Here is an 8,982-nt window from a genome sequence, read left to right as displayed (position 1 = left end):
CTTCAACTCTTGAGGTGTTGTTGACAGCTAGTGAGCTACTTACTTGGACTCCCATCATTTTAAACAATCTGTTCCTTGATGTTGAAATCAATGTCTGGATTAAAAATGCAGCCATCATGGGAAGACTCAGAAAAGTCTACCAGGCATTGCATGATGGCAGGAGAAGCACTAACTCTGCATCGTCAAAACCAGTTGCATACATCGTAATGCCCTATCAATGCAAACCCAACCACAACACCCAAAAATCAGCCTTGCTCTGCCTCTTTCCCCTCCACACAACACCCACTGAAAACAAAAAAGTACACACCACACTGTAGCAGGCATCAGGAGATCAATTAAAGGCAGTTAAAAGCAGATGTCTTGAGACTGGTTTTGAAGGTTGAAACGGACTGGGAGTGACTGGGAACTGAAGAAACTTTTTTTGATTAATGTGTGTCAAGCCATGGACTTCTATATATATATATATGTTTTTGGTGACAAGAAGCAAAATGGAAAAACAACACAATCAATATTCAATACATTGTTTTCCATAAAACATATGGAGTACAGTATTATCACATTCCATCTAGTTAGTAAAATACAAAGACCAGATACACCGACACTGTCAAAGGAAAAACATGTTGGAGACCCACACCAGTGTGTTCCACCCTGGAAAATGCAACACCCTGCCTGTAACAAAAAGGAAGATACGGAGGCATGCGTACAAACTGCATAGCCACATACCAGCTGCAGACAGTGGAGTCCACCAAATACCTCAGAGTGACAGTTCAAGAGCTGAGACCCCATTCAGGAGGACAGCACATTGAGAACATCTGTTCAAAGCAAAACATTAGGCTTCTTGAGGAGGAGTGCAGTCAACTTCCAGGCCATCAGGTCATACAAGTCCAATACAAGTCCGACCAATACTGAAAAAAATTCTCACCATTAGTCTGGAATCGATACCAACAACAGGACATCGACCGCTTAGAATCAGTCCAATGACGCAACAAGTTTCATTATGAGGAACACATCAAATATGATAAGACATGATTGACCAACTTGAATTGGCCACTCCAACAGCGACGGCAAGGCTGGCCATGCTGTTGCACGACGAAGTCAAGCCCGCAGAAGCTCATCCCTCAACCGCTGCGACAACGACGAGAACAGCTGTCCCAGACCAAGTGTAGGATACAGACAAGCAGGATTTGTTCTTTGTCGTTCCAATCCCACCCCCACCTCTCCTTCCTCCCTCCCCTCTCCTATCCAGTAGGCCTTGGTAATAAAAGTTACGTCACATAAATCATACGTCGTTACCCAATCTAAAAGCGTCACGTAAAAGAAACGATGACGCAGCTGGAGGACAATACCATCGACACTTTTGTGTGAAAGATGTCCGTGCCTGCCAGATGCTAACAACTGCCTTTCCCTCCCTTTTTTTAAATTTTTTTTTTAATATTGTTTTTAATTTATCTTTATTTTTTAGTTGATGGATCGATGGAAGAGAAGTGGAGTTAAGTCATGTGCTAAATTCTGAGCATTGGGATCGAGATCAAATTAGCGGTAAATGAAAGGCTGAAGCTGTGCATGGCCCTCTTTCCCAAAGGCCATGGACCCCGGCGAGCGCTTCGGTAGCCAGAGTTGCCTCGCCCAGATACTGCGAAATATCGTTTTCTAAACTGGGATAGAATCAGTGCTCTACACCACCTCCCCCATCAGGGACAGAATAATAAAACCATGGATGGCATCTTTCCGTACAAAGGAACCGGTCAAGAGCCGTAATATGATTTTCGATATATAAATTTTATTTTGTGAAATGTCACAGGGTCCCGTGATAGCTCAGTTGGTAGAGCGGAGGACTGTAGAGGTTGGAAAGATGGCAATCCTTAGGTCGGTGGTTCAAATCCGCCTCGCGGGAAATTTTTTTTCTTCTTCTTTTTTTACTCATAGCCCTCAACATTATAAATTTTTTTTCTTCTTCTTTTTTACTCATAGCCCTCAACATTATAATGATAATAATAAAATCAAACTCCTCATATAAAATATACCTGTTTTCACAACATATAATTTGACACAATTTCTTTCATTTTTGGAATGATTAAGGTAGAAATGTCGCCGGTGGACGTGGCAGTCCACTGAGGGCGCAGGCTACATCGTTCCGTGCCGCACGATTTCTTTTCTTTTCTGTTTGATTCTCTCTTTCTGATATATAAGAGACTCTTATATAAGAGATTCTGCTGAAAAGTTATATTAAAAAAAAAAATTAAAAAAAAAAAAATCGGAAAATCCAGTACATTCTGCCGTGAAGGGGTAACTGACCAAGTATTTGTTTTTATTTGAAGAAAAAAACAAAACAAACAAAAACAAAAAAAAAACCCCACTGAACAACTAACGAATCTTTCTCCACTGATTATTTTGGTAAAGTTCAAGGCCTGACTAAGCGCGTTGGGTTACGCTGCTGGTCAGGCATCTGCTTGGCAGATGTGGTGTAGCGTATATGGATTTGTCCGAACGCAGTGACGCCTCCTTGAGCTACTGAAACTGAAACTCAAAACCTTGACGATCACTGATTGTCTGTCTGAATTTGTATTTATAGCTGTTATTGAGTGTCATTTGTTTTTATTTTTATACTATAGGATTGTGTGTATGCCCGTGTTCGTACGTTTGTAAGCTTGTTTGCAAATGCTTACACTTGAAATGTGTGTGCGCGCTTTAGTGTACTCGTATAATTTGTCCGCGGCACACTGTACACGGCCGTCTGTTTGTACTCTTGAACATGTTTGTACTCAAACATCATTGACTCGAAATGTACGCATTTGTTACAGTTCTCATTAAAAGGAATAGAAAAGAAAAAAGAAAAGAGTCCACGCTTCCATGAAAAACAAACAAAAAACAAACAAAAAACTGTACAAAATGAGAATGTGGCTCCCTGTAGCCAAGTTGTAGCGTCGTAGAAAGTGAAAGACAATCACACATACAGACACACTCCTCATCACCTCCACTCCCCGCCCTCTGACTCCTCCATGGCCAACCATCTTCTCTGTCCCCCCCCCCCCTCCCCCTCACCCCCTCACCCCCACACACTCCTACATGATACAGACACACTACTTGTCACCTCCACTCCCCGCCCCCTAACTCCTCCACCCTTTTCCCCCACTCTCCTACATACAGACACACTACTTATCACCTCCACTCCCCGCCACCCTACCCACCCACAAAAGAAAGAAAGGCAATAATCTCGGACCACCCGATGCCGACAGACATACACAGGAAAACTTCTATGAAGTTGTTCTTACTGAGGTGGTGATGTTGTTTGGTGGTTTTTGTTTTGGTTCTTGTTTGCTCTTGACAGGTGCACACACACTACAGTTGGAACTGCTTGATCGGATTCTTCCTTCCCCTAAGCTAAAGGGGGCTTGGGGGCTGGTAAGGCCTAAACATAAAGAGTCAAGTCCGTTGAACGTTTGTATGTTTCGTGCTCAGCCGATTTTCAGACACAAGAGCAAGTCTCTCTCTCTCTCTCTCTCTCTCTCTATTGTTCACGTCTAAATCCCAAATATTGATCTCCCTAGCTCGACATTATCAACAACAACAAAAATGTCGACAATATTTATTTTTAAAAAGGAAATAAATAAAAGGGAGAAAAAAATATGCGCCGTCAGTAACAGACCAACTGCTCATCGCGATGCCGATATGGCAGACTAACTGCGCACTGTGGTCGACTGCCCTGTGATACGAACTCAACGCTTCGTTAATACTTTGCTCCAAAACAAAACAGACCATATTCCTAACATATACCACACAAGATTTGTCAGTTCTCGTAATCCGGCTCCACCTTTTCAACTCCTGCGGTTTACCTCTGCGCCATTCGTTCCATCTGCGTTCGTGGGCTGCAGTTCGATCCTCGTTTGTTCCAGTGGACTTTTGTATTTGTATTTCTTTTTATCACAACAGATTTCTCTGTGTGAAATTCGGACTGCTTTCCCTAGGGAGAGCGCGTCGCTATACTACAGCGCCACCCATTTTTTTTTCGTGTATGACTCAAGTTGTTTTTTTCGCCGCCACATTCGGAGCCATACTTCGTTTTCAGAGACTGATATGCATGCTGGATATGTTCGTGTTTCTAAAACCCACTGTGCACTGACATAGATCACTGGATCAATCAAGGGCGCAATAGCCGAATGGTTAAAGCGTTGGACTTTCAATCTGAGGGTCCGGGGTTCGAATCTCGGTGACGGTGCCTGGTGGGTAAAGGGTGGAGATTTATCCGATCTCCCAGGTCAACATATGTGCAGACCTGCCAGTGCCTGAACCCCCTTCGTGTGTATACGCGCGCAGAAGATCAAATACGCACGTTAAAGATCCTGTAATCCATGTCAGCGTTCGGTGGGTTGTGGAAACAAGAACACCCCAGCATGCACCCCTCCCAAAATGGAGTATGGCTGCCTACATGGTGGGGTAAATAAAACCAAACAAAAAAAAGCGTTCATACACGTAAAATGTTACATGTCTGTCTGAGTGTGTAGGTGTGCGTGCCTGAAATCTGATTGAATGACACAGGGAACGAATGATGAGCGCCCTGTGGCAGCCGTCGGTCAGCTCTACCCAGGTCTGTTGTGCGAATGACCCCGTGTTTGTAAAGCGCCTATAGCTTGGTCTCCGACCGAGGATAGGCGTATCCATACCAATCTTTAACATGCGTATTAATTTTATATTTTGTATGTGAATGCACACGAAGTGGAATAAAGTACTGGAAAGCTTGCACATAATCATGCTGCCCTGGGAGATGGGAAAAAATCTCCACCCTTAATCCACCAAGCGTCAATACCGGGATCACTAACTCAGCACCCTCAGATTGACAGTACAACGGTCTAACAATTCAGCTATTGCGTCCGTCAACAAAGTGCCCGATGAAAAGTTGTTTTGTTGTTGTTTTTTCAGCAAAAAAGGTGTAAATGTTGGCTGAAAGGTCTTCTTGGGTCAAAAGGAAAAGGTTCTAAAAAGGTGGCTGTTCTTCTGGCGTTCCGAGGGAAAATTCCTGGTATTAACAATGATAAAGAAGATTATATATATGGTTTGACAACTAACCCCTCAACACACACACACACACACAAACACGCACGCACACACGCGCGCGCGCATTACTCCTTTTCAAGCCCCCTCCTTGACAGTTTTTCTCGTCAGCCTCCTTCATTGTGATAATACAGAGAAAGAATCAACACACTGCAACAACAATGCAAACAACCTCTTTTATCACGACTATCAATCGGTTCTCGCAACAAAAGAAACGCAACAACCCGAACACACACAACTACACAGACAGACTGTTCACGGCAACTGACGCTCAAGAGCCACAGGGCCAGAAAACAAGGGATTAGAGCTCTCGTTGCCTGGCCGTGACGAGGACACCCAAACAACTGACGGCCAAGACAACGCCACGGTGCCAGGTTTCCCAAAACAAAGTATGGGTGGCCGAGCTCTTCCAGCAGGCCCACAGGCACTACATGAAAAAGGTCCGGGGTGTATAATTTTCATAGGTGGATGACGGTGTTCGGGTGGCGGTGGCGGTGGTGGGGCAGGCGGGCAACCCCCCTACAATAGTTTATTGCCCGGGCGGCAGTGGCAGCATTGTAGTGGCAACGGCTTCGGTGATTAAGCACGGCTTCGTGGGTGGGCCACCCTCCCCTGGCTCACCGCTCGTCAACTGTTTACATGGCGAGCCCCTCTTCCCCGTGCTTTACCACAGAAGCTGCCATCACATGACGACCACGGGGGCGTAGGGGGAAACGGGAGGGGGGTGTGTGTGCGTACGTGCGTGCGTGCGTGCGCGCGCGCGCGCGCGTGTGTGTGTGTGTGTGTGTGTGTGTGTGTGCATGGGGTTGGAGGTGGGGTAGGGAGGGGGGGGAGGGGTCAAGAGAAGGCTTGAGAGGTTGGGGGAGGGGGAGGGTGGGATCAGAGCAGTTTACTCGCCTGTGTTCGGTGTTTTTACGCCGTCTGGAGCAGATAAGCCAATTTCAGTCACATGCCTGATTCCATACCATGCAGACAGCATGGTTGCAGTAGCAAAGGTTGTTGCCAGAGGATGGTGAAGGGAGCAGAGGCGTTCTAAGCAGCTCCAGTCGATGCTCTTTCTTTCTCTCGATCTCCGTGTCTGTGATATACGAGAGACAGAAAGAAAAATCAAGCTTTCGATCAAATCAAACGATTTATATATAGGTGGTAGGAGACAGAAAAACTGAGCTCTTGGCCGAATCACATGATTTATGATGGATATAAAAACCAGTTTTGAAGTGCAGAATTTAATGGACCGCTTTTATTGCCGTGATGGCCTTACGATAACTTCCCAAAACATCCGCCTAACACTTCACTGGCAAGTGATCATTTTCCGTGGTTAATAGGTTGTCAGATCGTTGACGAATCCCTGACTGGAAGGCGATGGAACCAACAATTTTCTGTGCTTTTTGTCCAAGTTCCAGTTTGTCTCGAACAGGACCTTGTGAAAAGGGTTTGTAGACATACCTTTGAAATTTAATATTGCTGTCATTGCACGAATTCGACCGACAGAAAAAGCCAGACTTTTCCGATGGTTCGAGCACTTCCAGTGAAGGAAAGAATCCAGCTTTGGCTGGATACTGTGAGCCGATTCATTGTGACCCAAGTAAGTTGTTTGTGTTAAAGAGGAGTTTTATTTTATCTATTTATTTATTTGTTCATTTGTTGATTAACATTGAAAATATCTATATGTTCCGCATTATTTTTGCTTGTATAAAGTGTAGGGCATTCTGGATAATGAGGAAACTGGCTAGATTATGCTGCATGCACAATATCACAGAGTTGCTGCTGGACTTCACTTTAATTCATATCAGTCACGTGAACCGGAAACGCTAGATTTCAAATTCATGTAAGTGCCACTCCGTCAGATAGACCAACAGACGTTTGTAGACATGTTTGACGACAGACCTTTAAATCGTGACGCTAGTAACGAGTCTGAATATGCGGTTATATCTTAACACGGACTTTTCGTACATTTCTTGTCTGTTGCCACGTCCTCGGACGCGATTACAGACACGAGGACTTATCTCCGCAATTTCCGGGTGAAAATGAGTTGAACTGAACCAGACAGCTGCAAAACAATAAAACAAAGCAAAGCAAAGGAAAACAAGAGAGGCGAGGCCTTCAAGACTCACTTGTGATACACTTAAAAAAAAACAATCCAAGCTTTTTATGTACTGAGTATAATTTCAAAATGTAATGTTTAAGATGAGAAAGATCAGTTTCAAGCGAATTAAGTCCCCTAGCATTAATTACAGAGTAATTTCCCTTTTTTACTATTTTAATAATTTTTTAATAATGGTATAAAGCGTAGATAGCGCTGGATCTTGTGCAGAGACAAATCAAAGCGCTTTCGCACCAGTCATTCACACGCATGCATAACTCTAAAACTGTAGAAACTAAAGACAAGGAAGGGCAGGCAAGGGAGGCTATTTTGGGAAGAGGTGGGTTTTAAGGCCAGACTTGAAAGAGCTGAGTGTGGAGACTTGACGAAGCGAAAAAGGAAGTTCATTCCAATCGCAAGGTCCAGAAACAGAGAAAGAACGGCGGCCAACAGTCGAGTGTTTGAATCTGGGTATGCGTAAACAGAGTGGATCCGAAGCCGATCGTAGTGAGCGAGATGGAGTGTAGAGGTGAAGGCAGCCGCAGAGATAGGAAGGGGCAGTTTTGTGAATCATCTATAACATAGAGTGCTGATCTTGTACTTTATTCGGTGTGAGACAGGGAGCCAGTGGAGATGTTGCAAAAGAGGAGTGATGTGCTCAGATCTTTTCTTTCTGAGGACGAGTCGGGCAGCAGAGTTTTGTATGCGCTGAAGGGACTGAATGGATGAAGCAGGCAGACAAGACAATAGAGAGTTACAGTAGTCAAGGCGAGAGAGAATGAGAGAAACGACAAGTCTAGATGTTGCGTCGGTGGACAGATATTTCCGGACGGCACTGATGCGTCGCAGTTGACAGTAGCAGGACTGACATGTCTGACTGGATAAATTTTTGCATGGACAGTGTATTGTCAAGGACAACACCGAGGTTCCTGACTGACGTGGAAAGAGGGATGGATGTACTGCCAAGTTTGATTGTGTCAATTGTGATGGAAGACAGTTTTTGTTTAGTTCCTATGATCATTGCTTCAGTTTTGTCCGCGTTCAATTGTAACTTCTTTCGAGTCATCCAGTTTTGAATGTCCAGGAAGCAGTTGGATGTTTCTTGCAAGAGCGACAACAATTTTTCAATCACTGACCATCAATGTTAAAGTTTACCACAGGACACACACACGCACACACAGACAACTATCTGCACCAAAACGTTTGCAAAATAAATAAAACTTCCATGCTTAGCAAAAGAAGTTCCTGTTTGAACATAAAATGATAATAATGACTGCTCTTGTTGTTGGGTCAGAATTTCAGATCAAAGTGCCAAGTTTAGAGAATACAAAAAATATAAATATAACAGTAAATGCAGTTTGCATATAATTAGGCTTCATTTTTTATTTTTTTGTGCCCATCCCAGAGGTGCAATATTGTTTTAAACAAGATGACTGGAAAGAACTGAATTTTTCCTATTTTTATGCCTAATTTGGTGTCAACTGACAAAGTATTTGCAGAGAAAATGTCAATGTTAAAGTTTACCACGGACACACAGACACACACACATAGAGAGACAACCGAACACCGGGTTAAAACATAGACTCACTTTGTTTACACAAGTGAGTCAAAAAGTGAAGAGAGAGAGAGAGAGAGAGAGTTACACGTGATTAATCAAAGTGAAAACACATTACAAGCACAGCCTATAAAAAGGGACGAAGAGGAGACACTACAACAAATATAACGAAATCATTGTTAGTATACAGCTGCTTAAAGATATGTTGACATACGGCGTTGTATCAATGTTTATTCAAAATTGATGTGCAGGGCACGGTGTCTGAGGAACCTAAAAAAAAAAAATTTTTTTTTTT

The 8,982-nt window shown here is 43.7% G+C and overlaps 1 non-coding gene across 1 annotated transcript; it reads left to right on the top strand.

Moving 5' to 3' along the window:
- The first annotated feature begins 1,804 nt into the window (after positions 1-1,804).
- On the top strand, positions 1,805-1,894 carry Trnay-gua (transfer RNA tyrosine (anticodon GUA)). Its single transcript is given in 2 exon segments — positions 1,805-1,841; positions 1,859-1,894. It is a non-coding gene; the product is annotated as a tRNA-Tyr (tRNA).
- The last annotated feature ends 7,088 nt before the right edge of the window (positions 1,895-8,982 follow it).

Source organism: Babylonia areolata, chromosome 3 (genome assembly GCF_041734735.1).
Source record: "Babylonia areolata isolate BAREFJ2019XMU chromosome 3, ASM4173473v1, whole genome shotgun sequence".
In the NCBI taxonomy this organism is placed as follows: domain Eukaryota; kingdom Metazoa; phylum Mollusca; class Gastropoda; order Neogastropoda; family Buccinidae; genus Babylonia; species Babylonia areolata.
Note: the sequence above shows the minus strand (reverse complement) of the source record. Positions and strands in the feature narration are given on the sequence as shown.